The 24065-nt window shown below is 45.2% G+C and overlaps 1 protein-coding gene across 1 annotated transcript in view; it reads right to left on the minus strand.

Moving 5' to 3' along the window:
* Positions 1–18231, minus strand: part of ACOT11 (acyl-CoA thioesterase 11) — a 409284-nt gene extending 391053 nt beyond the window's left edge. Inside the window, exon 1 of the mRNA XM_069232622.1 lies at positions 17927–18231. The gene's annotated coding sequence lies outside the window, so the exon portion shown is untranslated. The remainder of the gene's footprint in view (positions 1–17926) is intronic.
* Positions 18232–24065: the final 5834 nt, after the last annotated feature.

Consider the following 24065-nt stretch of genomic DNA (forward strand, 5'->3'; position numbering starts at 1 on the left):
GGGGCAGGCAGTTAGAAGCCGGTGACACTAGATGGCAGGTAGAATTGGGTTCAACTGTACTAGTAGTTATGATTGGTTTGCAATTTTGTAACAGCAAATGTCACAGGCTTTAGGCTTTTACAAGGGAGCAGGTCATGGATGAGGGAGAATTAAGTTTGAGCATGTGTGGCACTCATAGACCTGGAGAACCCACCACTTAGACACTTAAGGATACTATTCTGGAATGTTAATGGCCTGGTGAATAAATAAATAGTTTTAAAAAAGTGTGGCCTTCCTATACCTTATGAAGTATGACTCAGAACTAGACACAGTACACGAGACCCAATTAATGGGAACAAATTGCAAAACCCAGGAGAGAGGCGGGTACGGACCAGTACCTCACTTAGGTGTCACATCAGATTGAAGGGGGGCAGTGATCCTTATTAAAAGATCAGTACCCTTTACGATGGACATAAATGGATTGCTGGTCATAGGCAATTTGTAGCACTAATGGGGCACTGGACTGGAATGTCTCTTAGTGTTTGTTCAGTGTGTCTACCACCAAAGCTACAGTTCTACAAGCCAGGGAAACTGGGTTTGGCTATTCTTCAAATGACGGAAGGCGCTTTGATGTTTGGCGGTGACTTAAACCTCACCCTAATAACGAGCTGGATAGGCGAGACACCTAAAATAGTAAAAACGACTTCTCCTCATAAACTTCGTAGATGCTTTGAGCTTTATAGATATATGGCATGCACACCACCCAAAAGAAAGACAGTATTTATTTTATTCCGTGGACAAAATGCTGGACTTTGGACACATGGATTCTTAATGATAAAAATTTGGTAAAAAGAACTACATACCTCCACTGACTTTTCTGAAACTATCAATACACTACAGTTCCCCACAACAAAACTGGAAGCCTACATAACAGTTATCAGGAGTTAAACAATTTCTCGTGCTGGTTGGTGTTGAGACCCTGGGTACTCAGCTGGACATAAGCAGTATCAAGCCCTAGTTATGAACAAGGCATGCAAATAACCCCTAGTCTCTAAGAGGGAACTATACAAAGTTGGGAACAAAGCTGTGAAGCTATCTGCATAGCTGATATAGGGAGCATTAGGGACGGACTGGGTCCATGAACTGATAACCCCATCAGGGACAAAGGCTCAAGATAATATAAATATCGTAGGTATGTTCTCAGAGTACTACTGCCTTCTTTATATCAAATGGAATAAAATGGAGAAGGGTGAAATCTGAGCCTTTCTAGGCGACATCAAAATACCCAAACTCTCCAAGGATGACAGGTAGACTCTTGAGATAGACATTACATCTGAGGAGATAGCCCATCAAAAAACAACAATCAGGAAAGGCCCGGGCTATAACAGCCTACCATTGGTATTCTACAAGTCAATAAATATCAAATTATCCACCCATTTACTTAATATGTTAAGAGAGTTAGCCATTGAAGGATGTTTATCCTATGAAATAAGGCACGCCTCCAAACCAATGTGCATCCTATAGCTGATATCTCTTCTCAATGTAGTAATTAAAATATTAGCAAAATTATTGGCCATTCAATGGCAGAGAATTGTCGGCACACTAGTACACCTGGATCAATTGGGCTTTATGCCAAATAGGCGTACAAGATCCAATCTAAGAAGGGTCTACGGGCACATGTGGCATGCTAAAAAAAGTAGTAGAAACAAGAGTAATCCTGTCACTAGGTGCTACCAAAGTCTTTGACACCCTTGAATGGCCCTTTGTTTTCCAGATACTGGAAGAAATGGGGATTTGGCCCTAACTTTATGCAGTGGGTAAACTTCTATACAAAGAGGCAATGGCAAGGATACAAATAAATAACACCTGGTCCAGTCCATTCCAATAGAGCGCGGGTAAAAGGCAGGGCGGTTCAGTCTTGCCAAAGATATTCCCATTAGCACTAGAGTCCCTAGCATGTTGGGTCTGGAACGATCCGCTGCTAAGAGGGCTGTGCTGGGACAGCGCATGGAAAAAAGGATATTGATATATGCGGATGATGTGCTTCTATACCTGTCTGAACTGGAATTAACTATTGGCAGATTCCTACAGTTAGTTATGGTATTTGGAAAGTCCTGTAGGCGTCAGATAAGTTGCAAAAACAATTCTGGTTCCCTCTGATGGGTTGGCTGATGGGAAGATCAATTTGCTATTCATTAACTATATTTCTGGAGGATTTAAAAAAATTGGGAATATATGTAATCTGGCACGATTTAGCTAGGAGAAGCTCCCTCCTCAGCTTGATAACTTGAAGGAAGCAGTAAGATACTGGCGATTGCTCCTGCTATTGCTATTTGGCTGGCAGGTCATGTTTAAAATGATAGCGCAAAATACTGCTCATTCGGTCTTCTAAAAAAATTTACACAAAATGGAAGCATAGATTAGGTGGGGTGAGAAACCTTCACAAACATAACTTAACAAGCTTACAAATGAGCTTTGGGAGAATACCCTTGCCAGATACACAAAAATACTAGTGGTCCTACCAGCTCACAGTACTTAATGCTTGGGCACCCCTTGCACAAGAGGAGTCCACTTCATGATCGAGAGACACCCTGTGAGTCTGATGGGATATCCCACAGCCCTGTACAGGGCCACGGTAGTCAATAAAGTTCTACAGCACACTAAAACAGTGTTGAAAACGTGGAGGGAGGAAATAAATTCTTAGGATGGAAAGATGTGCTGACGTAGGAGACACGTCAGTGGAAAAGTGATATTCTGAGGAAGGTGGGAGCACTCCCCAGATTCAAAAAATGGGACTGTATTGGAATCAGCAAACTGGGGGATGTTTTGGGAGATGTGGAACCAATTTCCTCATAAGTCCTTAAACAAGAATAGGAACTGGCAAATTCAGAAACAAATAGGTACATACGACTAAGGCATGCACTTACAGCACACAAGGATCACCACATCACAATAGAAAGCAGTTCCCCACTGGAAGCTAGGATGCTTTTAGACCATCTCTCCAAAAAAGGCCATATCACTGATATACAGGAAAATAAGCAATAATGCCCCAAACCTCCTAGGGAAAATGAGAGAACACTGGTAGAAAGACATGACTACATTAGATGATGATGAATGGGAGGAAGCTCTCAGAGTACCAATGAATGCCAGAACATAAGCAACTACAGAAACATTTCAACATTTTAGGGTCTTATCATTGAGTGCCGCTCCAGTCAATAGTCAGCTTGGAGTCAGCGTCTGGTCACATCACTACACCGTTCATTGCCCTCAACAAACACAGAATCTCCATTCTCTTCTTGTCAATGTTTGCATTAGACGCAGCTGCATGGCCATCTTTTCTATAAGATGATCCTTTAAACCACAGTTGTGCCGATTCCCCCTTCATGGTTCCTGCTAGGGCACTATTTGGTTAAAAAAATAAAGATTTGGAAGATTAGAGCTCGTATGTACTTCAGGTAGAGAGAAAAAGGGACAATTTCAGATGTTCAGATTTGGTCATGTTACGCTTTTTGACTAATTCTTCCTCCCCCATTGAAGACGTACTAAGTGCTCTTAACTGGCTACATACAAATCCATTTTAGGTGATATGAAAGATAGTCTAGCATAGACAAATAGTTGGAACTGCATTGTGTAGTGTATTTAATAGTACTACAGTAGTAGTACTCCTGTGCTGCAAAATGCAATTCACAAACCAATGTGTCGAGACCTCTGCCTGCACCTCTCTGATCTTTTGTTGTTTGATGTGAAACAAATATTTGCAAATGTCCCTCTTTGGGAGCCAAGCGAGAAGGGATGCAAGCCATGCCAAAGCAGGTTATACTTCGGTGTTGCTTATTTCTGACAGGGAAAGTGACTACTTTCAACTGGCTGAGTCACACATCTAACTTAATGTACTCTAACATTTTATTGTATTAATTCTAGACTTAATTAAGATTATTTCACATTAGTATGTATAATAAAACATTTTTGTAAGTTTAATAAACTTTAATAAATGTTCCTATACTGCACCGCAGGGACAACTTTGCACCAATGGTGGAGACTTCACTTAGGTGTGGAACGTTCTGAATAGCAACTTTACACGTATAACTCCTGTTCTAGGAGGCTCCACCAGGGGGGCAGAGACATGTAAGTCTAAACGTAGGAGTAATTTTACACTCTGAAAAAGTGCATAGCAATTAGTATACATGTACTACTAGGTGCAATGGTAGATTTACAAGTGAATACATTTTACAAGTGTAAATGTACATTTGTAAATAGGGCCCTATGTGAAGAAGGAATCTCCCATCCTATGGGGCCAGCTGCCAATGCTACTCTAGAAAAGGAAAATCGAAGCTCTTGTGAACAAAAGACTTTTCATTTAGACTTGAGGTAAAGTAGTAGTTTTTTGTTTTTGAAGAACAGTCTGCACCGGGAACCACAAAAATACAGTTAAAATTAGACTAGCACACTCCATCTTGAAATAAGTTGGAATATCGAGTATGTCTAAACCACAACACGGTGTTGGAGCGAGGGAAGGCATATCCACAGCAATTTTGAAATCTTGGGGCCAAACGCTGAGTGTTATTTCAGAGTCTTACACAGTACCTTACCATTATTGCTGCACAACAAAGCGTTCCACATTGAGCCAGCCAACTGGAACAACTTCTAGTCTTCGCTATGCCACGGTCCAGCCCTGCAGGTAGCTCTAATTCACTTGCCTGTGTTAGTCTGTATTACTGGTTGAGGTTAATGCATGGAATAATCCTTTGTATGCCTAAATAGACGTTGGGGGTGTGGTCCAAGTAAGATGGTAGAGGATCAGTAAGCTGCTTGTGGCTGTGGTATACAGATACGTGCGACTACAGAATAAATGGCATGGATTAACATTTGTATGGGATGTTGCAAACCAGAGGTCGACGAGGTTGAACAGTGTGAGATTGTGCAAGTGTGCAATTATAGGACGGTGACCTGGGTCTGGTGAGTCATCCAGAGCAGGCACTGTGGATGCCTAGGCCTAGTTCAACAGCAGCCTGTAGCCAGTTAAAGGAATATGGCTGGATATCAATTTTGTGACAATGAAGATGGCCAAATTTACAAATATTTAGAACTATTTTGCAAGAGCGATGATCGAAATGCTCCAAATGTTCAATTAATCAATCAATCAAGGGTCTTGTAAAGCGCAACCTTGTCCCCCCGGGGGTTCTCCAGGCCCTGGAAGGATGCTGCGAGCCTTATCCAACTGGCAATGGCGGTCGAAGAGACAAGTCTTCAGCTGCTTTCTAAGGTCCTTCGGAGAAGGGGAGGTGCGAAGGTGGAGGTCGTTCCAGGAACTGGTGGCGAGGTGGGAGAAGAAGCAACTTCCAAAGCATTCGTGGCAGATGCGGGGGACGTTGGCCTAGGCGAGGGAGGCTGAGCAGAGTTCTCTGGTGGGTCGGTGGAATGTGAGGCGTTGTTGATATAGGCGGGTCCGGCGTTGTGAAGGGCCTTATATGTGTGTGCGAGGAGCCTGAAGAGGCATCTTTGCTGGACAGGGAGTCAGTGGAGGACCCTGAGGTCGGGAGAGATGCTGGTTCTTCTGAGGAGGTCAAGGACGAGTCTTGCTGCCGCATTCTGGATGGTCTGGAGGCCATTCATGAGCTGTTTCATGGATCCGGCATAGAGCAGCTGGAGATGAGGGCCTGGGTGACTGTTTTCCTGGTAGAGATGGGGATCCATCGGAAGATCTTGCAGAGCATGCAGAGGATGTGAGAGCAGGAAGATGAGACAGTGTTGTTCTGGTGCTTCATGGTCAGTTGGGTATCCAGGATAATCCCGAGGTTGAGTGCGTTGTCGGTGGGGGACCGAGGGCGGCGGGCCACCATGTGTCGTCCCAGGGGAGGGCGTGTTCCCGAAGATGTTAATTGCAACCCATACAATGGATGCATGCCCATGCTGGGTATATGACAGAACTGATTGTCTATGAAGTAAATTCTTGACTTCGTTAAGGGAAGAGAGCAACAATAGATGAAGGGTTATTTTTAGTACATAGCTGATTTGAATCTGGTTACAACCACAACAATAGAAGAAGATTGAAATTCCCATCAAGGTTATTGACCATAAGTCACTCAATATGCTCTCAAACTCAACATCACTAATGATGTTATAAATAATGTTATTAACTACATGACTGACTCAGAACAATATTCTGCTTGATATGAACATTAAAGACTTCTGCAGTTTCACACAAAACTAATACATATCCTTGCAGACATTATGGGTAGCTATAAGGCTTTGGTATCATCTACAGTATGCTGATATTGCGATGTCTTTGAAGGTGAACTATATATAAAGGAAAAAGGTGTTGCAGTTGCACGTGCAATTCAATAATACTTTCATTGACATTTAAAGCAATTATATGATTGTAATACCACTGTCAGCAACTACATGTCTCACGCTAAACAAGTAGATATGATACGAATGTATTTCTACCCAAACAAACCTTTTTTAACAACATTAGGATAGTGAAAGACTCAGAAAAAACATAACTTTCTAACCTGTATGTTGCAGTTTGCATGCTGCTCTTTTATGACACTTCATAGCTCACTGTGCTAGAATATGAATGTCATTTATGAATTGCACAGTAATAAAAGAGTCTCTGGGTCAAAAGTAGTAACTCACTGACTGAGCAACGCACATGTAATACAGTTCTGTGATACTCATGGTACACGTCCATCGCAGCAGGCGTATTAACCCTCTGCGCTACTTCAGATGAGTCAAGACTCCCATTAAGCAAAACTTTGATCTCAATCCCGCAGGAACATTAATCACCAGAGTTATCTTGACACTTCTATTGTTGCTTGAAAACTACTGGATATAAAAACTCTGCATCAGGTGCTTCCAAAACTGCTGCACAAAAATGGCGCTCAATTACAAAACCGGTTCACCGCCCATCCAGCCTCCTGAGGAAACGCCCGATGCCCGGTATGGCAATTCGGGCCTTGTCGTCATGCACAGTAAATGTTGTTAAAGGTTGTAGAACCACTTTCACTATCTAGATACGTTAAAAATAGCATGGAATTTACTTGTAACACTGCCCTCGATGCCCAAAGGGCGGCTGGATGTAAGGCTTGTGTCACACCTGTCATCATCCGCATAAAACAAAGGTCGTGAATGCCTTCTATTAGTCAATATCAAACTACACCCTTGTCAACATGGGCGGGCCCGAAGGGCACCCCATAAGATTTTTCTGCAAATCCACTCCCACAATCCTACGGGACAGTACATAGAGCCAGCCGTACAATGTCTAGTGTTGGATTGAAGAGCTAAAGAGGTGATCATGAGCGGATGCTCATATGTAAAAAGAGTCCTGGGTTAGCAGCTGGTTGTGATAGTGCATGATGACATGATTAATTAATTGTACATAGAGGCCACTGACTGAATAATCATCAGAGGAGCACAGAGGAAGCCGGAACCTGCATAAGTAGTTGAGTGGATCAGCTACTGTACACCGATGGTGAGGTCAGCGCCTACTTCTGAATCTGCGCCAGCTAGTAATGCTGTGAGGGAGGACAGTGGCGTGATCTAAGCAGAATACAGCTTTATTAAACTTTGGCAAGATGTTTGTATACTGTAAACAAATATGAACAATATCTGTTTTCAGGATGGGTGCCTTTTGTTTTAAGATTCCAGTGTTACATGTACTGAGCAAGAGCATCCCTGTCTCCAATGATGTCCTCAAGTTACCCTTCCCAGACACTCAGGCTTAAGGCACTGATCTTTATTTGGTGCACACTAAGGTCAGATAACCTGTCCCTGCGACGAAAGGCCCTCGCTAAATTTGGATTGGTTGGTCGAAAATGCCCATATTCCATAGTGTGATTGTATTACAAGGATTATTGATGTCAACCCACAAAGTGCATTACAAATTAGAAATAAAGCGCATTTTAGCAAGATCCTAGGTGGCTTTTTTGTTGGCAGTGCAGCCTTTCCTGCATATCCTTCTCGGCTGCAGCTGGAAGGGAAGTGACCTTCGCTCTCTGTTAGAGGGAGAATGAGGAGAGGGGAGCCATGCAGCATGCTAGGCCAGTAAACATAAGTATTTCCTTAGGTCTGAATGAATATCAATCTGTGACTTGAGTCAGCTCCTTTTTTGTATAATGGAAAAAGGGGACGTTGCCTGCGTTGGTTTACGTGGTTTAGTAGCATAAATACTCACAAGGCTTCATCCCTCTTTAATTGTTTCGGGTAGCAGTGTGTGGAGTAAGAGGCCGAGAAAGTGCCCTCTTATTGTGAGCAGGAGAAGGTGCGCATCCTCTTGCCTTCAGCATTCGTGCATGTCCGTGGTTTTTCAAGAACAACTCTAATACGTTTCCTTACATTTTCTTGCATTTTCTTCTTCAAAAAGACAGCAATTGTGCTGATTGGTTAATGACCTTTTTAAACAAGCAATGGCAAATCCAATAGGTCTCACTTTCATTTTAGTTAGAAGGCAAACCTAATGCCTTTGCCTAAGGCGTGGGTGCTCATTATTTCTATTTCAGCAGTGGCCCCGTCTGAGGGCTACAGAAGTGCATATACATAATGTAAGCCACAGTTTGAAAGCCCTAAGTATGGTGGGGCCTAGACAGGTCTGTGGAATACATTTGTATGCATACAAATATACGGATAATACAGAATTGTAGGGGGAATTGTGTGGGAAGACATAGACTGGTCTATACTACAGAGCCTGGACTACAAAATGAGTGAATAACATGGAATCTCAGTGGCAGGGCTGAGGCTTATCTTTATCATAGAGATGTAAACACACAAAATATGGATAGAAAGAAACCTTTTATGGGACGGAGAACTCCTCTGCATGGGAAGGAACATGCACCCCAGCCCTGAGTGCCCAAGTGCATTGATGTCTGGAGCCCTAATGCTCATCTTTGTTGTCATAGCCAAACAAGGATTGTATGTCTGCACCAAGACATAGGCCTGCTCTCGGATTGCAGTCTTGTTGGACAAGGGGGTCGCCAAAGCACTACCATCATAGTAGTGGAAGGCTACTGCCTTCACCAGGAGTTAAGCAGCTGGCGCAAGGTGGTAGCAGCATTCGGTGTAGTGATCCGTAGGAGTGAACAGGTCCTTTTTAACCTGTGTCACTGGAGTGAGTCTTAAAAACACACTCACTTTTAAGGTTCCACTGCTATGTGTTTAACTCTCCCTTGGCCTGCATCAGATTGGTGAGAAGTGCTGCGCAGCACAGCAGTGGTGTATCTGCGCTGAGTGTATGTGTGCCTGGGGAGGGTACAATATAGGGATGATGCAGTACTGAACAGTGTGTGTGTGCCTGGTGAATGCATGTGCTAGAAGTACATGTGCCTATGAGTTGCCCAGTACCTAAAGAATATAGTGCTGTGAACTGTTTGTAGGACAAATGCATGTGCTGGGTGAATGGCGTACAATCCATAAAGAGTACAGTGCATATATGTTAAATGAATATGCCCGGATGCATGTGTGCCTACGAGTGGTAGAATACATAAAGGATACAGTGCTGGCCAATGTGTTCATGTTAAATTGAGGTGCTGGATGTATGTGTGCCTATGAGTGGTACAGTTCAAGGATGGTACAGTACTGTGCAGTGTGTCTATGCTGTATACATGCACTGAGTGTATGTGTGCCTCTCAAAAGTACAATACATGAGATCCCTTGTTAGAAATTGGGTCTCTAGCTGGCAGAGGTACACACCATTGTCCAAGTAGGGACCACAGTCCTACTAAGGGTAAGTCACTACACAATCTAAATTATCCGGTGCTCACCCTCTTGTAGCTTGGCCTAGAGCAGGCAGGCTTAACATAGAGGGCAATGTGTAAAGTATTTGTGCAATTACTCATACAGTAACACAGTTAAAACACCACAAAAAGTACTCGACACCCATTTAGGAAAATAGATAATATTGATCTGAATCAAATAAGACCAAAACAACAAACATCCAATATGTACAAGTCAAGTTATTATATTTTAAAGGTTTAAATGAGTCTCAATCCTTAAGAATCAGTGGTTATATCCTTGTAACACACAGTACCTAGGATGCGTCAAAAATAACGACGCACGGGGCCACAGAGGAGGAGATGTGTTGAAAAATAAGGCGCTGGGTCGGATTTTCTGGTGTGGCACAGACAATGCATCATTTCGTTCCATGTGCAAAGTGATGCATCGATTTTCAGGAGCGCAGCCTTGGTTTCTCACTGCGATGCAGGGATATTTTGACGCCCATGGATGATGCTTTGAAAATGCTTGATGTGCTGTGCTGGTAAGAAGAAGCAGGTGCTGCGTAGAGGATACAGTAAAGTTTCAGCCGCAAGGCAGGCCTGCGTCAATTCCTGCAGGCGTTGTGTCGATTTCCCGACGCACATGGATTTTCTTCTCTTTGGTGACGTTTTTGTGGTCCTGAGACTTCAGAACAAGAGGCAAGCTCAATCAAAGACCTTGGAGAGCACTTGTGGGGAAGGCAGAGTCCTTCCAGCAGAGTCAGGGGCCAGCAGGCAGCAGGGCAGCAGTCCTTCCAGTAAAGCAGTCCAGATGAGTCCTTTGGGCAGCCAGGCAGTCCTTCTGACAGAGTCCAGGTGTAGATCCAGACATGTCTGATTTGGTGGGGTCACTAACCCAGTATATATACCCAAAAATGCCTTTGAAGAGGGAGAAACTTCAAAGCGTGGTTTTGAAGTGCACAAGTTCCCCTTTCAACTCAGCCCTGCCTGCCAGGAGCCATGTGGGGAGTTTTCTGTCCTTTGTGGGAGGGCAGGCCACTGGCCTTTGAAGTGTAAGTGAGATCCCCTTCACCCTTCCTGCCCAGGGAAACCCATCTGTATGCAGATGAATGTAGATGCAGTTGAGTGTCCTGTGTTTATGGCTGCCTGGATGAAATGCACAAAGGGAGCTGTCAACCAGCACAGCCCAGACGTGGATTGCAGTCAGTCTGTAAGGCACACATGGCAGTAAGTACAGGGAAATGCCTACTTTCTAAAAGTGGCATTTCTGAAATAGTAATGTAAAATCCAACTTCACCAATAAGTAGAGTTTCTTACTACCATTCCAACCATACCAAATATGACAAGTCTACTCCACTCAGATCAAAATTTACCACTTAAAAGTATATAAAGGGATTTCCAATGCTGGCCTATGAGAGGAGCAGACTTTACAGTAGTGAAAAACGATTTTGGGAGATTTTTCACTACCAGGGCATGTAAAACGTATAAGTCCATGTCCTGCCTTTTACCTACAAAGCACCCTGCCCTATGGGTTACCTAGGGCCTACCTTAGAGGTGACTTATATGTAAGAAAAGGTTAAATTAAGGCTTGACAAGTAGTTGTAAATGCCAAGTCGAAGTGGCAGTAAAACTGCACACACAGGCCTTGCAATGGCAGGCCTGAGCCATGGTTAAGGGGCTACATATGTGAGTGACACAATCAGTTCTGCAGGTCCACCCGTAGCATTTAAATTACAGGCCCTGGGCACATCTAGTGCACTTCACTAGGGAGTTATAGGTAAATTAAATATGCCAATTGGGTATGAGCCAATGTTACCATGTTTAAGAGAGAGAGCACAAGCACTTTTACCACTGGTCAGCAGTGGTGAAGTGACCAGAGCACTAAAATCCGCAAAAATGAGATCAGAAAAATGGAGGAAGACTGGAAAAAAGTTGGGGGAAGACCACCCTAAGGCTGTCAGGTCTAACAGCCCTGAATTCCATTTTGGGATTCCCAGGCCTAAATGGGGAAACATGGAGCTGAGGTAAAGGGATTCCCCCAGGCAGAATTGTGCACTGCTGCATTCCTGTAAGCTGGATGGGATACACACTGGAAAGGGGAGAGAGCGGCTTCCCCTGTATACTTGAAAAGGTGCTCTTTGATTCAGTGAGAGATAACAAGAAATTGCCTGTGCATATCTCAGGAAGGAGATCGGGATGATAAGGGAATCATAAGGAGTAGGGCTGGGGGCCCGGGGATAACCTTTTGAGGCACATATCACTGTGTCTGACATCCAGGTGTGAACTCTTGACACTCCCATGGCCTCTGTGGTGGGACTATCAGCTTTGGAGATGCTCCTGCTGTGACAGACTGTTTTTCAAGAAGAGGGAGCGGAGGAGTGGGCCCTTCAAAAGAAGCAGAACCTCAACATAAAGCTTCAAAGACTTTGACTCTAAATTGCACTTGCTATCTGGAAATGGACTATAGGAAAGGGAGTTTGAGACCCCAAAAATTGTCATCTGCCAAGCACCCATACAGACTGTGTGAGGAGGTAAAGCTCTACAAGACTTCTGCCTGTGACCAGGACTGGGGGCCAAGGCCTGCTAGTATTCCTGTCTGGTGAGGGGACATCACCCAGTGAATCCAAGACCACCAGCCCTGGAGCTTGGAGCTCCAGCATCTGCTTGTTTGCCAAGACCAGTGTGCCCTGTGAGGAAGAGAAGAGCGTTGGAGGGAGAGTGGTCCAGTGGGGAGCCCTGTTGAGTGGATACCCTGTGTGAGAAAATAGCTACTGCACATATCAGTTTGCTGCTCATGTACAGGTGAACCCTGTATGCCAAGAGAGAGCCACCGTGAATTTACTCGTGTGTCATGCTGCGCCAATCAGGCTGGAGCCTAGGCATGGTCATGAGGCAGTGATCCCATATGCCAGGAGGGACTGCTGTGGAAAAGACTGCCGTGCAGAAAGAACTAAACACTTATGCAGTAGCATGGTGGCAACACCATTTGGCAGGAGGGGCTGCCATGGGAAACACTGCCATGCTATGAGGGCCATAGCCTGTGCAGTAGTGAAGCAGAGACCCTGTATGCCAGGAGGGGCCACCATGGAGAATTTCACTGTGTTGATTGGGCCACAGCCCGTGAACAGGGAGTGGCAGTGACCCAGTATACCAGAGGGGGTCACCAGGATCACTAAGGATTGCGACTGGTTCTGCCCTCCTCGCTGGGAAGTGAGGAAGGCATGGGAACTCCTGTGCATCATTATCCAGATGAGGAACTCAAGACATGAGCATCATAGCCACTCTTCATCGGGAGTGAATAAACACTCAACCCGCAGGAGGAGCTGCAGAAAGCCTCCAGTCACTTTAGGAGCACAACTGCGATAGAGAGAGATTTTGCATCTGCTGAATGCAGCCGTCTGTGCCATGTGCTGCCAACTTACCTGCATGTGGCTGCAGCTGCTGTAAGCGCCCGCCGACAGGATGAGCTCAGGAACTCCGAACGCTTTACACCTGCCTGCCCAGGTAAAACTAGTTTCAGAGCTGGAACACTGTTGACTGTAACTTAGAGTCAAACTAGACTCTTGAGACTCGGACTACTAGTAGGGCATACACTGGATATTACTAATAGTGAATGGGGAATACCTACTATCGCTAACATGAGGGGAAAGTGGGACAGAGAAACACCAAAGGAACACTATAGCGCCGACCTCAGAGGGAATTGCATGATTGTTTGTGAATGTCCTATATTTCCTTTGTGCGGGTTAGCAGTAGAAATAAAATACTTCTCCTTTTTTCCTGAAATTATTTGGCTGAAGAATGATTTATTGCTGCTGCTGCATGCATTTTGAGTTGTGAGACCATCTTCACTAATCTGTAACAACTCCCCTACACCCAGGGAGCACTGGACAGCTCAGACCATGCCTACCCTGAGAGTCAAGTGCAGAAGGGGTACTCGGTTCAATTACTCAGAACCCATAGTATGTCAGGCCCCAGAACATAGGGAGCAAATGGCCACAACCCCACATGGTTGAGCCCAGTAACCCCTACTTGCCCAATGATCACCTGAAAAGGGCTTCTGACTCTCTCATCATGGCATGAACTACATGTGTGTGTAGCGTAGAGCAGTGTACAGTGTTTACAATGCATAGATAAAATAGAACATCTCTAGATGGTAGGGCCAAGCGAGGTCTGTAATATAGGACAGTGAGGACACTATTTATAGGTATAATGGAAGCTTTCAGCAGTGTAGAGCCTATGCTGGTTCTAGACAGTGGTATGGAAGAAATGCATAAGCCCTCAAAAAAACATTTGTACCTGTGCTTCTGTAATTCAAAAGGGAAACAGCAGAACTCTCAACAGAGGAGTGTTACCACAGATGATAGAGGACTGGCACTCCTCAGTAGGAAGCAAGAACACTGGGATAGGGGACCTGCACTTCCATCTCTCCATTCAAGCACTAATCAAAGAGTGGTGGAGCACAGGTACTGCACAGGTAGAATAGGCTATATATAAAATTGACCCTGACCTAATCAACAAAGGTCAGCAGTTAAATATAAAGGGCTTTTTCTCCCATGGTGCGGTAAATAGGGATTATTTATTTTGATTGATTTGATGAGTAACAAATACACACCATTAACCCAGCTACCTCTGTTGGATCCCCTGTATTGCCTAGAAATTGTTCTTTCTGCTGATTACCTAAAAAGTATTGGTAAAATTGGCAACATGTTTATCAGCTTTCATTGTAACTTTTGAGACTCAAACGTCATGTAACAACCAACTGAAAGCTAAAAAATAAATTGCTCCTCAATTTCAATAGCATAGAAAGCTGCTGAGTGACGGAATTAAAACTGCTTCGTGCAATATAGCGCTGCAACAAAAATGAGGCTCTTTTAGTGCTGCAGCACTAACACCTGGAACAGATGAGCGGACCTCTCCCTTACATTGGGGCATGTCTGAACATATATTTTATCGGGCTATTGGAGCAGGATGTAGCTCACAGCTGGAGGTAGTTGTGGTGTCATTCAGGAGACTGTCAGCACATCTCTGAAGCCTGTAGTGGTGGATTCAGTGATGCTTACCTTTTCATTGGGCTTAACTTCTTGTCTTGTAGCAGTGCTTAATTTGTAAAAGAAAGAGTACTGTTGACCCAAGCTCTGCTCGGAAGCCCACCACCAGGACAATTAAATGTTGGCATGCTCAAAACCAAGGCTCGGTAGTCTAAACCCACCTGAGGCCTCTTAATGGCCCTTTATCTCATTCTTGCAAGTTCCTGCTTTCTCTGTGTGTGGTGTTTTCCTGTCTTTCTCTTCCTCTGTTTTACTGGTTAGTGTGTTTTTCCCTCTGTTGTTCTCGACAAATGTCTTGTGTGAAAAAATAAGTTCTGGTTCCCAGAAATGAGTGCTGGTGGCTTCCGCCAGCAACCACTAGCTCAAATTAGGCACTGGTGTGAAGGGCAGCTCTTCTAGCTTCCACCCAAAGAGGGATCTGCGAAGATTTCACTTTGATATCTCATGCAGGCCCACAAGTGCTGATTGTATAGGCGCTGGAGCGAGTATATAGTGACTGACAGTGCTTTACATAGAAATATAGAAGTGAAGGTCCTCACTATTTAGAGTACCTGTTTGCTTCTGAGAAGTGCTGGTACTCTCCCATTAAATGTATTGCAGCAGTGCTGAGAAGTGCAGATACTCTCCCTGACAAATTAAAGAAGTGCAGGTACTCAGTACCGGAGAGTACATACCCATTTAAAGCACTGGGGACCGAGCTCAGAAGGACAGCAGGCTACAGCCTATTTTTGCACCTTGCGGAGATAGAGACTGGGCACGGGGAGCAGGCAGCTGAGACAGCAGCAGTAGCTCAGGCCCATAGGTACCTGTGAGCCCACCCGCAGCCAGAACCTGGACGGTAATCACATCATTGTCTCCATGTGTTAGTAACAAATCAACACTGATTTTTTTTCTGGACGGCGGGGGGCACTCAGACCATGGAGGATCTGGGGGCCCTTCATAAAAGAAAACGAAAATGCTTGTAAAGAAAGAAGAGGGCGTAAGTGAGAAATGCGGGAGCTGGGAGTGGGATCAATAAGGAAATGAACCAGCACATGAGGAAGAACACATGCACTCTCATGCAGTACTTAAAAAAGAAAAAGTGATAAGTGGAAGGATACAAGTCGTTCAGTCAAAAAGATGGTAAAAAAGCTATGCTCTGGGGTAGGGTGAAATGCAGAGGAGAGGTATGCTAGCCATCAAATAGGAAGCAAGCAAATGCCAGTGACAATAGGGCCAAATGATGGTATGTAAATGGATGGACTCTAAACTCAGTGTTAGTACTTACTAACCCCACAATAAGGCGATTGCAACCGGATCTGTTGAACCGTCTGGCAGATTCGACCTAAAAAGCAAAATATTGGTCTCAAAAAAGAGACACAAATTGCCTCTGCCTCTCTTTCCATTCGAGTCCTTTTGAGGAACCATTCTCAGAATATCACACTTACAAAAAACCAACCACATCACCAGTACCCCGATGCCACTAACTCCACCTTCACTGTCAGTACGCTCATACAACTTCTCCACCTTCACTGTCAGTACGCTCATATAACTTCTTCATTCATACCTTCCATACACTCTCAATGATGCCACTGGCTTAGGGACCTTTCATGCAACAGAACTGTTACTAAGGGACTGATTAGAGTTTGGCGGTTGGGTTACTCCGTCAGAAACATGACGGATATCCTGTCCGCCCTATTATGAGTTCCTTAGGATAAAATGGAATCGTAATACGGTGGATGGGACATCCTCCACGTTTGTGACGGAGTAACCCCTCTGCCAAACTCTAAATCAGGCCCTTAGGCTTGAGCCTACCAATAACACCCTCAAGATCACACTCTAGAGTAAACTCATAGGACATGTGTACACATGTTTTACTTCAAATAGCAGGTCACCGGGGATTTCATCCAGGTAGTGATTGGGTCTTACTGGTTCATTGCTGTCCTAGAAGCAAATACCCCTTTCATATATGGAATCTTTCAATATTACTGCACAACTGTCCTGTAATTCGTGAATACATTTGTCCATTTCTTTGCTTTTGAAGGGCCCAATTCATGTTATGTGAAATTGAAAGAACAAACTGGACACCTGTTAATTGCCCCTGCCCGGGAGTTTGCTAATCAACTGTAGGACAATTTGTAGAAGATTCAGAAGAACAAGGGATTTTGCACAAATTGTGCAAGGTGCACAAACCAGTACTGGGATGTCAGACACCCGTAGGAAACAGAAATTGCACCTAACGTGTAATCTACAGGACATGGGGACCGCCGGGTCCTACTTTATACGGCACATATAATTCATTAAAACTCTCATGTCGAGCCAGGTTCTGGAGCCTCGTGGATCTATAGGAGGTCAAGTTCTGCCAGGTATTTTGAAGCCGATTTTGCCCTTGCACAGTTCACTCAGACTGCACCTTCACCACGCGCACTGTTCGCCTGGTTGCTTAACACTGCGTTGTTGTGAAACGCTGCGTCAGTGAGTCCATGCTCTGGTGCGTATGGGACGCTTCATCAATAAGGTGCGCTGTGAAGCTCCGAAGTCTGACTGATAGCGAACTACCTGGCAGTACTGCCAACACGCAAAATAAATAGCATTTCCCTCCCGCAGGCCTTTGCACAAGGTTCTGAATTAGAGTTACAATCAGGGTTGCCACATTTCTCAGAAATAAATTATATTGCTAAAGCCAAGTGCACGTTGGTGAAAAAGAATGTGTGCAAGACCCCCACTGTTCTTTTGCGCCATGGCAGTTACCCGTCTGTTTGCTTAAATAATAATTTAGACAGCTCTCGAACACCGTTGTCAAAAGTAACTTCTTCGTGTATTTGCTGTTTTAGGTCTGTGCTCCAAAAGAAAAAATACCGGATTGCACTGTTTTCTTGCTATTTTTTAGCTGGTAGAGACATGAAAATAGAAGCCGAGTAAAAAAACAAAAATATTGGCCTGGTACCAGCCCTCAAAAGTGCTGAAATGTTGCCTCAAATGCAGTGTATTAGAGTTTCTAAAACTTTTAAACTAATGAAGACTAGCCCAGTCTTGCCACCTTGCTGCATAAATCTATACAATTAAAATGCATTAACTTCATGCTATCCAGTCTAGGACTGTAGATGACTGTGTTTCCTCACAGCTGTATTTAGCAACAAAAAAAAAAAAAGCACGATCGTTCGTCAGACACACTTTTCGGCGCAGCAGGCAGAGCGTTTTAAGCAGTCTTACCGGTTTTCTAAGTTGTAAAACCAGACAGTCCGCAGCTCGTATTCAGCATGTCTCACGTTCACGCGACGCAGCTCTGGCTTCTCGTGCCCCCATTTCACTTTCCTCAGACAGAGCAGCTGAACTGCCCGGAGCCAGCAGCGCCATGTGATAGCAGCCTGGATTCACTTGACCCCCGTGGCAATGACCTGCCTTGAAGGTGAAGCGTCCTCACGCCAGACCACCTGCTGGACTTCCCAGCCCCACGCTGTCCTCGCGGCCTTGCACTCAACGCCACATCACTGTCTTCTTAGGCTCTGGCAGTGCCTGCAAACACATGCACACCCACTTCCTTAAAACTTTTTTAAGGTGGAACCTTCTATGCACTTAATAAGTACGCTGCACTTTTTTGTTCCCTGTTGTTTCGTCGTATTCTATTTACAGCATGGCATGGTTGTGCATTTTCTCTGACTACGCAATTTATGCAAGTTGACCACTGCTACCAAGTTTCGCAGGTCCAGCGTGACTAGCTGATCCACTCCAGTTTTTCTTTCCATTCTGGGACTTATGGTCTTGGTTTTATACTGTCAGAAATAGTACTTCATGTCCGAGGATGCACAGAAGTAACCGGACTGAGCGAGTAGTTGTAGTGCATACATGACAATATTTTAGAACAGCAAAGTGGGAGATTTAAAAAAGCATGATAGGGAGAATGTATTTTCCCTGTTGACTTCTATTGAAGCAGAGGCAGTTTCAGGTGGGAGACAGCCAAAATAAAGCCATTTTTAGCTTCCAAAATTAGGAGTCTTTCACCTGAAACTATGATATTGCAGAGTTGAGAAGTACCTGAACCAAAATTGTCATTCATATCCAAAATTCTCAGCAAAAGGTAATGTTTCACGAAAGTATTCCAGTGGCTCATCTCCCAGTTCTACGTATCTCTTACCATGAGGCTGACCAAGAGCAAGGGATCCCTCTTTCCTTGAATAACATCAGAAAAGGAATCAGCTGGTCCTGCTTGCAAAGGTTGCGTTATTCAATCTACTTGTACTCTTTTTAGATGCATTCTTAGCTCTCCCTGATAAGCCAAAAAGGCACAAACAAATGATATGATTTCCTGAATGCAAAGGGCATTTCAATATACATTGATAAAACTTTTTTATAACATCAAGCAAAGGTAAGAACTCTTCATTATCATAAGTAAGAGAAGGAAGAAAGTTTGTCAAAGCCCCATTCAGAGAGCCACAGTGCAAGCAGGATTTACTGGGCCCAACTGTGGTAGTTCAGACCTTTTAATCTTGATATCCCGGGGCCCGGCCCCGGGCTCAGAAGTGACTAGAGGTTGACACCTGGATGCCAGCCTCAGACATATGTGCTTTAAAAAGTTACCAAAGGACCCCAGCCCCACTCTATATTAATCTATCAGCTCTTTCTCCATCCTTAGATGTGTCCAGACCTTTTTCACCACTGACGACCTTTCAGAATCAAAGAGCTCCTATTGAAGTGCGTCAAAGAGCCTGGTTCTTCCTTCCTGCAATGTGTGTCCCACCCAGCTCTCAGGAATGCAGCAATCCACAAATACGTCTTGGGGAAACCTCTACGTCTCCCTCTCCCTGCACCCGCAGCAAGATCTTGGTCTCCCAAAAGCAAACCGATTGTCTTCCTTCTTCTGTGCTCTTTATAAGTGTACACATACTCCTGCACCCACACGCACTTTGATCACCTCTCCTAGTCTAAGCAGACCGCAGTCCATGAGACAGGCCTAGGTTATAGCATTTAAATGATTCATTTTCGCTCACAACCAAAATTTGTTACCAAAGATCCAGATATTTGAGCAGCTGGGCCACTCAGGGCAGAATTACAAGTCTGTCACCATGCAATGAACTTTGTTTTCTAACAGTCTCCTTGGAAATATGAAACAAAGACTAAATGATAGGACTCGAGGAAGGATCAGGTTTAAGAATTGCACCATTCTGAAAAAATGGATTGCACAACATAGTTAAAAGCCTACCCACTCTATGGGCCAAAGGTGTGGAGCCACTGCAAAGGTAACAATGCAGAAGAGACATTTAAGATGTGAAGAATTCAGAGGTTCAAAAAATGAGAATGAAGAGATCTAAAAAAACAATGGAAGATCCTAAGCATGTGACATAGGATGACATGATGGGCTAGAAAGAGAAATATTCTTGAATAACGCTGAGACTAGGATATTGGCATCCTGAAAATAAATCAACATTCTGAAGTCCTTTTATCACAAACCACTGAGAACTCAAAGTAGAGAGGGCGATGGAAACAGTCCCACAGAAATTGTAAAGCATAAACAAGTGAACACCATTTAAAAGACAATGAATGAGGGAACACCATTCATCAAATGAAGCCCAGTGCCTAGAATAAGACATCAAAGTAGCTCTCCTACAGTTTTGGATGGCTTTCACATGGTGGGGAGGAAGGTCTTTAATCTCAATCTTTCAACTTCCAAGTCAACAGAAATAGTTTGAGAAGCAGAAGCAGAAGCAGAGTCCAATATCGGAGAAGTGATGGAAGCACTGGAGGATCCAAGAGGAAAAGACTGCTAGAAATGGAGAAAGAGAGAGCCATCTGCTTTGTTTTGGAAACGAAGGCTCTGCCAGCATCACCTCTGCTAACTCCTACTGAATTTTGGAAAGGAGCCTTGGAATCAGAGGAAAAAAATACAGTAACCTTCAGGGGCCGTATCACAGATATAGCTCATTATCCTTGTTTGGGCTGGGTGCACCTTTTAAAAGGTGTGCCCGGCGCAAACAAGGAAAATGTGCTGTATTGGGATAAACGCGCTGCCCCAAGGGCAGTCACGAACGTCGCTGCCCTGGGGACAGCGTATTAATATGAAAAATACGCTTTGAAGCCACTCCGTGTTTCACAATGCAGGCAGGAACCCACCTGAACTTTTAGGGGGATTTAGAGATCCCCTTGCAGGCAGGGGCTGTAAAAGACTGCACCTGCCTGCAATGGGATATCTGAGGGTTCTCCTTTCCCCCCTCCAGAGTGTAGGAAAGTACCATCTTGCCTGGCATGTTACCCCCATATTTCACTGTATATATGTTGTTTTAGTTGCATGTGTCACTGGGACCCTGCCAGCCAGGGCCCCAGTGCTCATAAGTGTGCCCTGTATGTGTTCCCTGTGTGATGACTAACTGTCTCACTGAGGCTCTGCTATCCAGAACCTCAGTGGTTATGCTCTCTCATTTCTTTCCAAATTGTCACTAACAGGCTAATGACCAATTTCACCAATTTACATTGGCATACTGGAACACCCTTATAATTCCCTAGTATATGGTACTGAGGTACCCAGGGTATTGGGGTTCCAGGAGATCCCTATGGGCTGCAGCATTTCTTTTGCCACCCATAGGGAGCTCTGACAATTCTTACACAGGCCTGCCCTTGCAGCCTGAGTGAAATAACGTCCACGTTATTTCACAGCCATTTACCACTGCACTTAAGTAACTTATAAGTCACCTATATGTCTAACCTTTACCTGGTAAAGGTTGGGTGCTAAGTTACTTAGTGTGTGGGCACCCTGGCACTAGCCAAGGTGCTCCCAGATTGTTCAGGGCAAATTCCCCGGACTTTGTGAGTGCGGGGACACCATTACACGCGTGCACTATACATATGTCACGACATATGTATAGCGTCACAATGGTAACTCCGAACATGGCCATGGAATTGTCACCCCAATGCCATTCTGGCATTGGGGAGACAATTCCATGATCCCCCGAGTCTCTAGCACAGACCCGGGTACTGCCAAACTACCTTTCCCGGGGTTTCACTGCAGCTGCTGCTGCTGCCAACCCATCATACAGGTTTCTGCCCTCCTGGGGTCCAGCCAGGCTTGGCCCAGGAAGGCAGAACAAAGGACTTCCTCAGAGAGAGGGTGTTACACCCTCTCCCTTTGGAAAAAGGTGTTAGGGCTGGGGAGGAGTAGCCTCCCCCAGCCTCTGGAAATGCTTTCATGGGCACAGATGGTGCCCATTTCTGCATAAGCCAGTCTACACCGGTTCAGGGATCCCCCAGCCCTGCTCTGGCGCGAAACTGGACAAAGGAAAGGGGAGTGACCACTCCCCTGACCTGCACCTCCCCTGGGAGGTGCCCAGAGCTCCTCCAGTGTGCTCCAGACCTCTGCCATCTTGGAAACAGAGGTGCTGCTGGCACACTGGACTGCTCTGAGTGGCTAGTGCCAGCAGGAGACGTCAGAGACTCCTTCTGATAGGCTCCTCCAGGTGTTGCTAGCCTATCCTCTCTCCTAGGTAGCCAAACCTCCTTTTCTGGCTATTTAGGGTCTCTGCTTTGGGGAATTCTTTAGATAACGGATGCAAGAGCTCATCAGAGTTCCTCTGCATCTCTCTCTTCACCTTCTGCCAAGGAATCGACCGCTGACTGCTCTGGAAGCCTGCAAAACTGCAACAAAGTAACAAAGAAGACTACTGCGACCTTGTAACGCTGATCCCGGCGCCTTCTCGACTGTTTTCCTGGTGGTGCATGCTGTGGGGGTAGTCTGCCTCCTCTCTGCACTAGAAGCTCCGAAGAAATCTCCAGTGGGTCGACGGAATCTTCCCCCTGCAACCGCAGGCACCAAAAGACTGCATCACCGGTCCTCTGGGTCTCCTCTCAGCACGACGAGCGAGGTCCCTTGAACTCAGCAACTCTGCCCAAGAGACTCCCACAGTCCAGTGACTCTTCAGTCCAAGTTTGGTGGAGGTAAGTCCTTGCCTCCCCCACGCTAGACTGCATTGCTGGGAACCGCGTGATTTGCAGCTGCTCCGGCTCCTGTGCACTCTTCCAGGATTTCCTTTGTGCACAGCCAAGCCTGGGTCCCCAGCACTCTAACCTGCAGTGCACGACCTCCTGAGTTGTCCTCCGGCGTCGTGGGACCGTCCTTTGTGACTTCGGGTGACCTCTGGTTCACTCCACTTTGTAGTGCCTGTTCTGGCACTTCTGCGGGTGCTGCTTGCTTCTGAGTGGGCTCTTTGTCTTGCTGGACGCCCCCTCTGTCTCCTCACGCAATTGGCGACATCCTGGTCCCTCCTGGGCCACAGCAGCATCCAAAAACCCTAACTGCAACCCTTGCAGCTAGCAAGGCTTCTTTGCAGTCTTTCTGCACGTAAACACCTCTGCAAGCTTCTACACGATGTGGGACATCCATCCTCCAAAGGGGAAGTTTCTAGCCCTTGTCGTTCTTGCAGAATCCACAGCTTCTACCATCCAGTGGCAGCTTCTTTGCACCAACAGCTGGCATTTCCTGGGCATCTGCCCACTCCCGACTTGATCGTGACTCTTGGACTTGGTCCCCTTGTTCCACAGGTACTCTCGTCTGGAAATCCATTGTTGTTGCATTGCTGGTGTTTGTCTTCCTGGCAGAATTCCCCTATCACGACTTCTGTGCTCTCTGGGGAACTTAGGTGCACTTTGCACTCACTTTTCAGGGTCTTGGGGTGGGCTATTTTTCTAACCCTCACTGTTTTCTTACAGTTCCAGCGACCCTCTACAAGGTCACATAGGTTTGGAGTCCATTGGTGGTACGCATTCCACTTCTAGAGTATATGGTTTGTGTTGCCCCTATCCCTATGTGCCCCTATTGCATTCTATTGTGACTATACATTGTTTGCACTGTTTTCTATTGCTATTACTGCATATTTTGGTATTGTGTACATATATCTTGTGTATATTTGCTATCCTCATACTGAGGGTACTCACTGAGATACTTTGGCATATTGTCATAAAAATAAAGTACCTTTATTTTTAGTATATCTGTGTTTTGTGTTTTCTTATGATATTGTGCATATGACACCAGTGGTATAGTAGGAGCTTTACACGCCTCCTAGTTCAGCCTAAGCTGCTCTACTAAGCTACCTTTTCTATCAGCCTAAGCTGCTAGACACCCCTCTACACTAATAAGGGATACCTGGACCTGGTGCAATGTGTAAGTACCCCTTGGTACCCACTACAAACCAGGCCAGCCTCCTACACAGAGGGCTGCCATCAAGGGGCAAACTGACAGTGCACCGCATTTAGGTGGCACACTGTCAGTACGTCTCCTGACAGCTTCTTTGCCTCTGCGCCCACATGTATGATACTCCATGGGTCCAGAGGCAAAGGGGTTCCCTCATTTGCATGATGCCACACAGAG

The sequence above is a fragment of the Pleurodeles waltl genome, chromosome 4_2 (assembly GCF_031143425.1).
Source record: "Pleurodeles waltl isolate 20211129_DDA chromosome 4_2, aPleWal1.hap1.20221129, whole genome shotgun sequence".
In the NCBI taxonomy this organism is placed as follows: Eukaryota; Metazoa; Chordata; class Amphibia; order Caudata; family Salamandridae; genus Pleurodeles; species Pleurodeles waltl.